Here is a 15,010-nt window from a genome sequence, read left to right as displayed (position 1 = left end):
ACTCAACACACCCCCTAAGTGGGAACATGCGTTTGGAAGTCGCTCCAGCCACAGCTATTAGGGGAAATCTCAAAAGACAGGTGGAACGTGATTACTAGAGAATGATACAGGTCTAGTAAAAATAATCAGTGGATTTTCCAGGAAACAGAATAGATTAACAGGGGACTCTGGGAAGAGGCAATGGGTAGTTGTCTGATGGGTGGATGGTTGACATTCAGGACATCTCAGAGAGAACTTCCAAGAAGAGAGAAAGACTTCAGTCTCTGAGGAACTGGAGAAGTTGACAGGGGACCAAGAGAGACGATCCCTGAGTGATGACATGGACATGAAATTTGAATGTACTACAACATAAAGCAGAAACGCAAGTGGTAGGGAATCTGCACAGTATGCTTCATTCTTGCTCACAATCACCCTTCATCCAGACTCCTATCCCTCAAACGCAGCACATTTGGAAGGAGAGACATACCGTTAGAATCGAGCCCTGGAGATATTTATCAATTCAAGAGAAGTATCTACTGAAATGACAGCAGGAAAACTATGACTGTCTCCGTGGAATTTCCATTTTTCCTCTTCACCAGTACTATGAGGATTGGGGGCTGAGGACCGTCTACACTCCAGAGCAGCAACAGACACTTGGTTAAGAAGCACACAATAAATCTGAACTTTTCAGCCTTTTTATCCCAGCTACAGCTCGTTACTGAAAGCTGCATGTCCACTATAGACTTACAGCATCTGTTATAGCTCCCTTCTTGTGTAACTTTAGAGAGCATTTGACTGACAAAATTGACTCATAAACAATGAGACCTTAGGAAATTCTCAACACTAGTCTCTGTGCTATTTATAAATAAAAACTGGGGGACAAGGTGTTACCCATGCAGCAGTACTATTCGATGAATTGAAACTGGGCAACCCATAGCCTGAGGGGCTCTGAGCAGATCTGCTTCCTTAGACTAATTTTGATACTGTTGCAAAGGTTATCTTCCTAAAATAAGTCCCCATCATACCACTGCCCAAAACTCCAGTAACTGTCCATTGCTTATAGACTAGAACTGAAACTCTGTAGGCAAGTTTTAATACAATTCAAGGTGTAGCCACTCTCTACCTTTGGAGACCAGTCCACTATTCTTCTAATCATCACACACTACATCCCCCCAGGGACCTTCTGCCTTTCCTTATCAAAGGCTTTTGTCACTCATGGAAATCCTCTTCATCTTTTAATGTCAGCTCTAAGCCATACCAGTCAGCAGTTATTTCGCTTTATCTTCAAATACATACCCACCCACTCAGGCACGTACATAACCTACTGTGATATTTAAGTGTAACCAAAGCCCCAGGATTATTTTTTCCTTTCGAATTATGAGAAAGATCTATGTAAGTAAAAAGGTTATTTAATGGAAATAGGGTATTGAATAGTTAGACAAATTTGTCAACTGCTTTAGATAGTTGATAAATTGTCAATCGTGGAATTTATCAAAATTAAAAAAAATTTTAGTATATCATTTCAGTTTTTTGAAATAGAATTTGCATGGCAAAAGGATGTGTTACATTATGTAAATAAGCAACGCTTTAATTTAAACTTTATTCCCACATTTTTTACCATTAGCCAGAAACCAAGCTATAAATATTAAATGTCTCATTCATCATAGTTGAAAATATATGATCATATATGCAAAATGTAGAAGGAGAGAAGTTTTATTATACAAGTTTTCAGTGTGTTTTCCTAAGGTTATATGCAAAGTCTCAGGGAATAAGAAGCTTCTATAAGACAGCAATTACAAGCAAATGGGAACAAATTGGTTAAGCTGGTAGGTGAATTTATCCAACTCCAATAATAGCATTAACAAAATTAGAGGGCTAGTTTTCAAATGGAGCTAATCATTAAGAGGAAAAACTAAGAATAATGATCCTTAGTTAATGATTTTGTTCAAAGTTTAGACTCAGCGAATTTTATACTTAGTGTGGGACTGTCTCTGCTTCCCCAGAGACAAATAAAACTGCTGGAAAAATACACAGTTCAGTCAATCAATACTTTGGGTGATGATACCAACCAGTGACTAAGAACAATTGTGTGACTGAGTTTCCTGGATATTTATGCATTGATTAATCTTTCAAAAGTTTATTTGAGTTTCTAGCTACGTAAATTGGATTGTTCTTCTAGACATTCAATTTTCTTTTTTAGTTTTATGAGCAAAATAGCCTGCTTCTATTGAAGTAAAATCTAAAATTTACAAAGTGAGTTGGAATGCTAAACTTTGGAGATATATTTTTGACAACTTGTATCCATTAATGTTTTGCAATTTTCCTACATTTGAAAAATGTTTTATCCTTATACCTTAAAATCTCATTCTAACTTTTAGTTGTCTACTCTGAGTAGCGCATTGAATTTGGAACTGCAGATTTTTATATGTATGAGGGTAGAGGGCTAAAGAACATTTCTCGTCCAAATAATCAGACTTTAAAAGTTACTGTAGGGTTTCCCTGGTGGCGCAGTGGTTGAGAGTCCGCCTGCCGATGCAGGGGACATGGGTTCGTGCCCCAGTCCGGGAGGATCTCACATGCCACGGAACGGCTGCGCCCGTGGGCCATGGCCACTGAGCCTGCGCGTACGGAGCCTGTTGCTCCGCAACGGGAGAAGCCACAACAGTGAGAGGCCCTCGTACGGCAAAAAAAAAAAAAAAAAAGTTACTGTAACTGCACTTATAATGACACATGGACCAGGTTTTGCATAACATAATATTCAAAAGAGTAGCGCAAGAAATTAAAATAGAACTGAATTGAGTCTTGAATTGAGTCTCTTACATGAAAGAGGTGCTGATTCATTATACATAGTGGTACTTCTCAAAAGTTTCTGTCCTCTCTCTCCTCCCTTCTCTTCTCTTGTACCTTGTGGCTGCTTGAGAGTTTCTCATACACCAAACCTCCAAAACTTTCTCCCCATAAACACTACATAACCCTTCTGTCTGTCCCTTCATTTCTCTTGGTTCTTTATTTAATGAGACTCTCCATCTCTTCTCCAGATTCAAAATCACAAAGAGCGTTCACATTGTTCTGACAAAGACAGAACTCTTCTGAGAGAGAAAGCAAAGGGAAGAAACTAACTGATCAAAGAAAGATTTTCTTCCTTTCTTTATTTTCTTTAAAGCAAACAGAGTGAGTGATTTCAGGAGAGGAAGAGGAAAAAGACCTGGAAAAACCCCAAATTAATAAAGTGTGTCTTTGTTGAGACTTTCCTGGTGGTCCAGTGGCTAAGGCTCTGTGCTGCCAATGCAGGGAGGCCCGGGTTCGATCCCTGGTCAGGGAACTAGATCCCACAAGCCGCAACTAAGAGTCTGCATGCCGCAGCTAAAAGATCCCACATGCACAAACGAAGACCCGGTGCACCCAAATAAATAAATTAATTAATTAATTAAATTCTGTCTTTGTTTTACAAACTTCAGTGATTCAAGAGAAATGGAAGTCCATGTTTATTTTCATGGTCATAATTTATTTTTTTCCTTAAAATATTCATTTATGTTACTAAGACCCCAAATGATGTCTCCATTTCAGATATGATTAGTAAAAGAAAAAAAAAGAAAGAAAGAAGAAAGAGAAAGGAGGGAAGTGAAGAGAAGAGAAACCTTGAGGTAGTTAAACCTCATCCCCATGTGTTACTGGAACATGACAGTTCCTTTGCTAAAATGACTAGCAATTGCTTCTTTTATTCACTTAACTATTTCTTGAGTTCTTGGCTGCCTACAGAGTAGGCATCCTGCTGCCTGAGATTCAAATGCTGGACGAATTCCATTTTTCTTCAAGGAAGCAAGATGAAAGCACAGAATAGAAGGACGACATATTCTAGATAATCTATGGATATAATTATTTGTCCTAATATGGTTCCTCTGCCCCTTGCTTCACCTTAGTTGACAAAATCAGATTTGAGAGATTATGGAAAGTACATGTCTCAAAGCACAATCAATCATTTTTCGAAGTTTAAATAAACAGTCAAAATCAGTAGCTTAGCCAAAGATGCTGCTTATTCTGTAGAGATAATCCACCCAAGTCAGTAACCAGTACAGTTCTGAGACCAGCTTAATGACATATTCCAAGAATCACCCTTTATATGCTGAGTTAATGCTTCTCAGTAGCATCTCTGGCCTGAACGAAATTTGACTTTAACAATAGCCTAAGGAGAAGGTCTTCATTAAAGCTGATTTGTTACCACACAGGACACTAAAGTAACAACTTCTGATATAAATTTCTACCCATGAAAAGAGGTCAAAGAGCCTGTACCAATGAGGTTAGCAGAAGGCAGGAAGTTTTGCCTCTGTGCACCTATCAGACGCACAACCCCTTTCTCAGACACCACGAAGAATCACAGCAATGCCATGACTACATATTCCAGCATATTCAGTCCTGCTACCGTGATTTAAAAGACCACCTTGGAGGGGTGTGGAATTTAATTACAGTACATGTAATGAAGCATTTTTGTTGCGTACTCAGCGCAGTGCCTGGCTCTTAATAGGTGCCCTGTACATAGTCGTTGTGATGGTGGATGTAGGGGTGAGGCAGTAGTTATTAGCTTTTAAAATGATAATAATTATTCAAAGTCTGATAGAAAAATTTAAATGTCACGTTATATTGTTCAAGGAGCATTTCACAAAGTATGCCCTCAAGGTTTATTAAAATAAATTTTATTCTCATTCCCTTGCATCAGGTAGTGTTGACAAGGGATCAGTAAAACCTAGAAATCATGTAATAGTCACAGTTCAGGGTAATGAGCCTCTGGCTTCTTTGTACTTGTTAAAGGAGTGCTTATAAACAGCCATGTGAGAGCAAGAAGAATACTAATCCTAATGGTTACAGTAATTTATTGCCTTGAAGTCTGTTAGTGACCAGCAGTTGATGATTTAAAGAAATCTGTAACATAAAAGGCCACCTGGCTTAATTCACCAAAGGCATCTATATACTCCCATGTAAGGAGTCCAAGATTTTTCAACAAGTCTTATTGATTGTAAATGATCATGTGAAAGGATGAACTTGAATTGGGTCAACCCCACTTCATGGGCTCTTTGTTTGGTCTTACACCTTTGTGGAAACCATCTCAGCCCCATGCAGATTATTTGCAACATGGATTACCACCACCATTGTTTTTCTGACGGTGGGTTTCCAATGATCTCGGTTGGGTTGTAAGAGTTTGTAAAGAGGGACCTGACTGAGCCCTTAACCTTGTGATTCAGCATCTTGAAGGGAGCAGTGAGGCTGAACCAGTGGTGCCACCTGTCCCCGAAGAAGGAGTTTAGCAAAAACTGATCAGTGAACAAGGGGAATCATGGCCGAGAGGCAGCCGAGAGCAGAGGGACCGAGCACCGTGAGATACTGGGACCACAATCAGGCACTGGCTGTTTCCACTGTCTTGTTATATGAACTTGAGAGAATCACTTACTCTTTTCTATACCTCAGTTTACTCATCTTTACAATAAAGGGAAAGGGCTAGAGAAGGTGTCTCTAAGGGGCATTCAAGACAAAGAATTCCGAGCTTCTCTTCAACATTCATATGGCCATTTTCCACTGCACTCAGTTGCAGAATTGGCCAACAACAGAACACGTTTGACTTCTATCACATTAGCAGGACTAATGATTCCGCTTTTCAAAGAGAGACGAATACCCTTTATACAGACTGATAACTGCTATACTTCACCTCATCACGTTCAAGATAATCACCAACAGTACCTTACAATCCAGTACGTTAAAAAAAAAAAAGCGTGGAGTCCCAGCTATGCATCACGCATTGTGTTAAGCACTGGGGCATAGCTTTGGCTAAAACAGACACAGTTGCTGTCCTTAATGAAGCTTTGAGTGGGGGGAGGGCAGGATGGCAGACATTAAACAACTAATCACACAAATGAATATTACAGTTGAGACCACTTCTGTGAGGGAACAGTCCAGGGTGCTATGTGAGTATATCCAAGGGGAATCTAATCTCACCCAAAGGGACAGGAGTACTTTAACGTGAATAAACTTATCTAAAGCTTAACATCAAATATTGATGTGATAGTATGATTGTCCAAGAAGTTGTTAATCATTATCTGAACAATATTCTATATTTTATCAACAAAGAATGCTACATACTTACAGAAAAAATCCACTGTTCAGGATCGAGTAAAAATAATCTTATTCTTTTTTTATGCTTGAGGGTAGTCATTTCCAAAAATTAGTACCACTGGACAAAAGTAGACTGAATCCCCAAAGAGGGAAAAATCATAGCCATTGTTTCTCAAGCAGTAATCATCACACACTTTGCTCTAGCAAATAAATGTATGATCTGTACTATAAATTACTAACACTTTTCCTCAAATTCACTTATAAGATGCTTACTTAGGGTCATCCTAAACAAAGATATCTATAAATCAGTACAAAAGTTTTACTATGCTAATTAGATTGTTTAATTGACTTTTAAAATGAGTACATATTGGGGGAGGGATAAATTGGGAGATTGGGATTGACAGAGACACACTACTATATATAAAATAGATAACTAATAAGAATCAGCTGTGTCGCACAGGGAACTCTACTCAATACTCTGTAATGGCCTATATGGGGAAAGAATCTAAAAAAAAAAAAGAGTGGATATATGTACATGTATAACTGATTCACTTTGCTGTACACCTGAAACTAACACAACACTGTTAATCAACTATACTCCAATAAAAAATTTTTAAAAAATGAATACATATCTATGCAAGTAAAACTTGGTCATCTATCTCCTAACATTGTCTTGAGTACCAGACTTTAAGAAACACTGATCATAACCTGTGGCTCCACATACAGACACAAACTGTAATGTTGGAAAAAATTTTCAATGAATGTGAAGGATGCACAAGCCTAGTTACAACTCAACATCTGTGCCTTTCAGCAGAGGTTTCTTAAATGTCCCTCCTGAAGCTATTTGTGATTTCTAATAGATTGTAATTTAATCAGTAAGTAATTATGAAGAACCAACTGTGTAGTATGATTTCTAAATCCAGTGATATCCTCACTAAATATTTGGAAATTTAGAGCTATTTTGATTTGACATGAAGACTAAGAGCATTTTATACCTTCAGTCTAAGAATGTCTACACCTAATATAATTTTGCAGTAATACGCCGGAATATAGAGTTTCTCAGAAAGGTGATTCAAAGCAATGGCAGTGAAAAACCTTGGGAATTCTGAGAGCAGAAATGTCATTTATAATGGTTATCACCTGTGCGATGAAAGCATAGGTATTTAAGAAGAGGGTGTTTAAAGCCAGAACAAGAATTTATTTTTTTACCTGTGTGGAAGTGTTAGTTTCACTCTATGATATTCAAAAATAATTATTCATGTAAAGTAAGATAATTTCTTGAACTTTCAGTACCATTTCCCCATTTCTCTGAAAAACTTAATTATGCTTTAGCTCTATCTCCCAAATACTGTAACTAGAAATAATTTTTTTTGAGTCACAAATTTTGTGGGATATTTTATATCTTACACAGTGATGTACTTGGGGTTTAACAATATTTTAGAGATTAGTGTTTTCTAGTTACTTGAAAGCAAGGAAAATCAATTATATTTGTCTTTTCAGGGTTTTGGGTTCCTGCATTAATAAATCACCAGAGATTAGGGCATGTAGAACAAGCGTTTATCTGTGTCTGGGAACCAAGTTTTCCTCTAGTTCTCTTGACAAGTGTGTGAACGATTCTTAAAAGAGGTGAATTAAAGCAAGCAGTGTGCCTCACAGATAGAAAAATATACCTGACTTGGCTGCTAAAGGTTACCTACAGCAGTCTCCTATGGCAAGGGATTGGGTGTATTTGTTGCTGTTAAACCTCCATAACTTGGGTCTGAATGATGTACCCTGGTTTCTTCCTATTCATTTTAGCTGAAATTATTTAAAATCTAAAATCGTGGGAAAGATATTTGAGGCTGCCATATTGATTTCCTTAACATGTTTTGATTTCACATTTATTGCCTGTAGGATATAAACACCAGGAATTTCACTCATGAATGAATTCCGTTCAGCTTAATTTTAGTTAAAAGATTGTTCTATTGGCATTTATGTCAGACTTGAGAATCATGAAAAATATTATAACAGGCATTGCTTTTCCTTCAGAGTAGCTCTCGTTTCTTAAGTGTTAATACGTGGTACACATTTGAAAGCTCCTGGTCCCACTATTTATCCAATGCTTATTCAGTGCTGGAACACCAAGAATTGCTAATTTCATATGGCCCTTAAAGTTGTGAGTTAGTAACCTTTATGTTAAAGGAAATCCACCCCCAAAATTTATTTTATAATGTAAATTAACCTCTATATTTACTGTAGTAGATAGATTGCAGATCTTAGAAATAGAAAACCTGGGTTTTAGTTGTGCTGTAAAAATTGTACAAATCACTTCATCTTACCAGGATGCAATTATCCTGTCAGGCACCATGGTATATGGAGACAATCATGGGCTTTATATCAGAAAACAGAGGTGTGAGTCCTGTCTTAGATACTTGCTAGCTGTGTGACCTTTGGTGAGCCACCTAACCTCTCTTAGCCTCATTTTACTCATTTGTAAATTTGCAGTTGTAGCTCGGATTTCATTGCATTGTCATGAAGGTTAACTGATATTTCAAAATTTCAAGCATTGTGTCTGGCCCATAGTATAGATGTATGACTTGGTAGGTCCCTTCTGCCTATTCCTTTATCTCTAACTTCCTGAAATGCATATCTGGCATAGTTAAAATGAAATGTCATCTGTAATTTCCACTGCTTACATTCTGTATAAATACACATCGAGTTTGGTAATTGCAATCATTGTTGCTTTTGTTGTGGTCATCCATTTACAATGCTTGGTGTCCATCTGTTTATCTCTTGTAAAAATAAAACACAGTGTGTGTGTGTGAAAAAAAAAAAAAGAAGAAGAAATAAATAAATACACATCGATACCAAGATAAACATACCCGTAAGAGGAGGTTACTAAATCTACTTAACAATTTCATAGTGGAAACTGAGAACTCAGTCATAGGCATTTTGGGGCTGTCACTTTAATGTCACCACCTGGCAGATAAGGCTTCTAAATTTTTCTCATGTCAGTATTTATTATGAATCTTGGAATATAAGAAGGGTCTTGTTTGACATATATATATTAAAGTGGTAATAGCTGGAAATGGAGTACAGATGGTTATAACTCAGTATATGAACAACATGCGAAATGAAACAAACTAAAAATAAATGAGAGTAAAGATTTTCTTTGAATAAGATTTTCTGTTTTCTTTACCGAGTGTTCAGGAATTTTGTCCCCTGCTCCACACCCCACAGTGGATGTGACGAGATGGCCCAGCTCTGTCAAGGGGCCTCAGTTTTTGATGATTGTGTCTGTCCCCACCACCACTTCATTCTATCTTCTAGAGCAAATAAGACTTTTTCACTATGTATATATAGTGCCCTATAAAAATGGGAATAAAAAGTATTTTCCATAGCATCCCTTAATTCTCCCAGTGTGAAAATAAATTCCATTATGTGCTTAACCTAAAACCTACATGCTTCCATATAAGCTTCTTTACCTTTGATTCTGACTTAGCATGAAGAGAAAGAGGAAAGGCATTAGTCTTTTCATGTTTGAAGAGCATTATTTAATCATGTCACAATCTCTTTGATCAAAGAAACACAAAAGAGAGAAAAGAGAGAGAAAAGAGGAAGAAGGTCTTCTTTAACAATTATATGGAACATTGATGTGTTGCAAATAGCATGAAGTTGGAAACTGGAAAATGAACCAGACTATTAACTGATATATTTTAATATCAAGTAAAATAATGACACTTTATTGCAAACAATGACTAAAGAGTAGCCTCTTCTCATCTTCGTGTACAGAGGTTCTCAAGGGCTTACTAGTACAGCCATCAGCCCACTGTCCAAGGCATTAGAATTCAGGAGGATCCTGAACCACAGTGCCAGGTCTGGGAGACCCTGCCTGGCAGTTCCTCCCTGTAGCAGCTTTGGAAACCTATGCATCTCAAAGATGGCATTCAGATTAGGAGCAACTTGCAGAGGTAGCTCCCTTCTATTCCTAATGGAAGTTTCCCAGCCTATAGGCATTTAAAAAAGTGATAAAAGCTGGAAGTGGAGTACAGATGGTCGTAACTCAGTGTATTAGCCACATGGGAAGTCAAATGGGTGAGGGACAAAAGTGTAAATTATGGGTAAATGTCACTCAGATGGAAAGAAGACATTTCTCAGGAGCTTGTGTCCTTTAGCTTTGCCCAGTAGACCTTCCTTTTCAACCTCTTCATTGCTAATATGGTTCTCCTGTCTCCATATGTAAATTCTTCCCTGCTTTCATTTACTGTGGAGTCCAAAACTTTGTACACAGTAGTCTGCAAGATCCTGGGTATCACATATTCTGAGATGATGGGGGAATCATCACTCTTATAAAGTGGGAGCCTATAATGTAATATTATACTTAAAGGACACAAGTAAGTTTCCAAAAGCTTCCCAAGTCTTTGAAAACGAGCATTTGTCCCTTGAAGAGTCACCAAGAGGGAGGAATTGAAGAGCTGAAGAATCTCTAACATGATTGTCCTGTGATACCTGAAATTGTCAGGAGGTTGCCCAGTAACACAAAGATCGCTTTGGGCTCTATCTGGGACCAACCAAGGCGTTGATAGGCTGCCATCCCCTCCCCCACAGAGTCTTTTTTCACAAATGCCATTCCCTAGGGACTGCTGTGTACATTAGATTCCTTGGGAAAATAGTTGCTAGTAAAGTTATCTGGTTAGTAATTATTAGCTAATAATATTATTAGATACTCATGGTTTTTCCCAAAAGTCATTGTGGGATAATGTCCCTAGCAATTTAGTGGAGTCTTGGGAGCAGGGGAGAGGGGGAGGGCAGGCACATATGAGGATATATTCACTATAAGTCATGGTTCTGCACATTTCAAATCCTTATACATTTGCAAAGCAGCATCTATTAAGAATATTGAAGTGAAATATGCCTAGTACACTTTCCTTATAAAAAGGAGACACTCAGTAAATATTAAGAATGAATGATTGCGTGACTTGCCCCATTCTGCTATTGGAGAAACCAACCAAAAGGGCAAGGCCACTCAACAGAAAGGCAAAGAAGCTCATTTAGAAAGGTGATTTTGCCAGTGTTTCTGCGAACGTTGGGTCCAGATGAGAAGTGAAAGTGACAGATACTGACAGCGGGGGATGACAAGATGGAAAAAAAGCTTCCTGACACCTTCTTGAAGCATTTTTTTCTCCTTTTCCTACTAGCTCCATGCTGACATTTCTGATGTCAATGAACATAAATTTTTAGAATAGCCTCTGGGGAAGAGAATAGAGGCCTATCCAAGAAAGCTGACTTTCAGATATCCCAGTAACTGTTCTGCAGTTTTATTATGGCAGGAGTAGAAAGTGTGGAGGGCTCCCACCCTCTTTATAGACTTACTTTCAAGACAGTGTAACACACACTTCAATTCCTGCTTCATATAATAGACGTGCTCTCCATGAATCACTTTTTGAGGGTCTGTTTCTATTCCATTTAAACCTTTACAGAAACGTTAAGAGACTGACCAGCTCATTTTAAGAGCCCTTACATTCCGGTTAAACAAGACTCTCCAACTCTCATATTCTTGCACCTTCCCTTTCTTTACAGAGATCCTTGCGGAAACTCATTAGAACTTTATCTTACTCACCTGAGTGTTGATTAAGACTTTGAATCTCTGCAATTGTATAAAGTATACACCCTTTATCCAATTTTAGGCTTCTTCAGAGCTTCCCATCAGGAAACAAGTCAGAAATTACTTTACTTTTTTTTTAAGTAATTGTCTCATGTATTAAAAACACTGTGTTTCAGGATGTGGTTCAGTTTAATATAAGGCACACTAGCTTTAGAGTCTGACAGGCTGGATTCAAATCCTAGTTTTGCCGCTTAATAGCTCTGTGACCTTGGGCAAATTATGTAATCATTTTAACCCTTCTTTATGTTAAAGAATCATTTAACATAAAATGATTCTTATGTGTTAGAAAGCTCTTTCAGTTACTGTGAGAATTCAATGAGGTGATACTTATGAAGGGCCAGGCATAAAGAAAGGACTCAATAAGGGATACTATTATTCTTAGATTTTCTTGGGTAGTTTTAGGGAATTCCAAATCAATTTGCTAAAAACCATTTCTCCCAAGTTAATTGGTAAGGGCCAGTTCACCAAATTTTCAGTCCAAGAAAAATTTGCTTTAAAGTGTTATACAGGTATTTCAAACCAGGTCCGGGACGGGTTGATACAGCCAGAGGCAGGAGTTGAAGCAAATGTAAGAGCTGATAAAAGAACACAGGTGTGGTGGGGACACATGAGACCAGAGGCAGAAGTTCCAGAAATTCTAGACATCTGAATTTTGAAACATGCCAACTGGATAGTAGCTAAACCCAGCTGATAAGCCAGTGGGAAAAGAGGTTAAAGAGACGTGATGAAATTAATGTTTGGAAAAATACTGGCAAATTAGTTATTCAACAGGTTGATTTTTGGTGAATTGGCTTTGTGTAAATTAGTCATTTAGCAAATTGGCCTGCTTTTCTTTGAGGCCTAGTTTTCTAACAAATAGAGCGGAATGCACATTTTCAGTCTAATGTGTCTTTAAAAAACTTATTTATCCTGGAAATAAAAAATAATTTATCTCAGAAAAATGCATCTCCAGAGACAATGGAATCGTGAGTTAGTGCATGTATGTATATCAACTGTGTGATATAAAAATAAATGTTTCACCCCACCCGGAGTTTGCCTGTGCCTGGTCTCTCTCAGAATGTGCCTTGAACAATTCATGACAAATAAGTTATAACTGATGTCAAATTCTAATCATGCATCACAAGTTCGTCACAATTCTGCATGTGAGGGTGAGCGGTAAATAGAAAGAATACCGCATTACTTCTTTTCCAGTATCTATTTAAATAAGCTTAACGCTGACCTAAGCGGGAGCTGATGAGTATATAGAGCTATCGTTCTTCAGATTCAATTTAACACCTCTCCTTGAAGCTATCTCTTCATACCAGTTCTACATTTCTCTCAGAAGCCTTCATCACCATTTGGGTTGTAAATAAGCAATACCATATGATTTAACAAACCTTTTTAACATTTGATCCAATATACCTACCAAAGAAGCATGATATTGTTTCACCCTGAAAAATATCTATTCTCTAAAAGGTATGTGAAAATCTCCTGGTTCCTAGAGGGATTTAAGCAACAAATTGCACACAGCACACAAAATAAGCATTTAGAGAAAATTCTCTAGAGCTTGAGTGCCCTTTCGACTGGACATATCAAAGCCTAAATGTGTTCCTCTTACACTGTCATCTTGCTCCCTCAAGCAGAAAGGCTCCTGAGGTTGTCTTTTCTCTGTAAATTGCTAAAAACTTCAAGTAAATGACAGTAGGAGCCAGCTGGGAAAAGCTTTTGAAATTTTTGCCCAAAAGTTTTTCTTAGAAACTGGCTTGCTTTGAAAAATTAATCCCAGTTCCTGAATAGTGTAATTCACCCATTAATTGTATTTTTCAGTTTTATTGTCATTCACAGGATTGAGGCAGGGTAAGTGCCACACTGAGGACAGGGGAATCAGCTAAAAGGGTTAATGGGCCAGTTGGATGGTTATTGCCACAGAACATGCTTGGAAAGATAGAGGCATGGCTGGAAAGGAGATTGCACTTACCCGGGTGTGGTAGGAACACAATCTGCACATTGTATGTTTTTCCATCCAATATTTTCCTTAATGTAAATTGATGCTAGATCTGAGAATTATCTGCTAGTAGGACAACTTACTGAAGTTAATAAATCGTCACTTCTTTCATGCTTAACTGTAAAATATAAACATTTTGATGAGTTTTTCAAGTATCTGTTATTATGACTATACCCAAAAGCAAATTTTCATTATCTACATATTCAAATATGTGAACGTCCTTTGTCTTAAGTCTTTTGAAATCCTGGTCTATGAGATGTGTTAGTATTTAACATATTTTTTGAGATCCACTTTTAAGGGAAACTTGGTAGATCTTTTGTTAGAGCTACATTTCTAGTAACTTAAGAACTGATTACCCCCGGGAGGGAGCATTCGGACTGGCTGATAAACACGTTGCAGGTGACTTTCGGATTAAATCTCATCCTGGGACAGAAAGCTCCTGTTTATATTTTTAATTAAGTGCAGGCTTCTGTCCTTTATATGAACCTGAGCGGTATCATGTAGCAGGAAGTTTCAGCTGAGCAGCGTCCAGAGTATTTTTCACACAGTTCCACTCTGCGGACAAGACAGAGAATTAACACAAGGTGTGATTTAGCCTGTGGCCTGTGCATAGTGTCTTTAAACTCCTTTGTGGCATTTTTTTTCATTCCAGGACCTTAGGCAAACAGGAGAAACTAGATAAAATATTAAGAAAAGCAATACCACCACGCCCCTATCTCATTCATTTATTACTCTCTTGATGAACATACTAAGTGTGAGCAGCAGAATCCAGCACCTGGGAGACATAGAGATGCAAAGATAAAGCCCCCGCCCTCGAAAGTGTATCATCCAGGAGGGTGGGCAAGTCCAACGCCCTCCTCACAGAAGTACACACACTGCTTTGTGCCGTCTAGCGGCTCAGAGATGGAAGGAATCACTCTCCTACCATCAGAGGATCAGTCCTCTGAGAAAAATTGCTCTGTCCTTCATCTGCTGTTGATTTCTTTTAAAAGAGCCCTTTTAGCTGAATCCCTCAGAATACACTCACTGTCTGGCTCTGATTCCTTTCTTTTCCCTTTTTTTCTTTCTGACAGTCTTTCTCTTCAAGCCACCCTTCTGGCTCATACTTAACTCCTAAGGAGACTAATTCCAAACACTACCCCGATTTTTCTCCTAAATTCCACCTCGTCATTTCCTGGTTATCTCAGTCAGCTGTTGCCTTAAACTCTTCAGATTCATGGAGCTGAGAAAAAAGTCATGATCACTGCACACCAAACCTCCACCTCCCCGCCTTTGTGTATTATTTCTGTTATGGCCATGAC

General features: G+C 38.0%; 1 long non-coding RNA gene across 1 annotated transcript in view; it reads left to right on the top strand.

Moving 5' to 3' along the window:
* Positions 1-15,010, top strand: part of LOC113631318 (uncharacterized) — a 110,150-nt gene that overhangs the window by 61,676 nt on the left and 33,464 nt on the right. The window lies entirely within an intron of this gene.

The sequence above is a fragment of the Aethalodelphis obliquidens genome, unplaced genomic scaffold (assembly GCF_003676395.1).
Source record: "Aethalodelphis obliquidens isolate GAN/ISIS:26980383/991018 unplaced genomic scaffold, ASM367639v1 scaffold32, whole genome shotgun sequence".
NCBI classification, from domain to species: Eukaryota; Metazoa; Chordata; class Mammalia; order Artiodactyla; family Delphinidae; genus Aethalodelphis; species Aethalodelphis obliquidens.
This window is presented reverse-complemented; position numbering and strand designations above follow the sequence as displayed.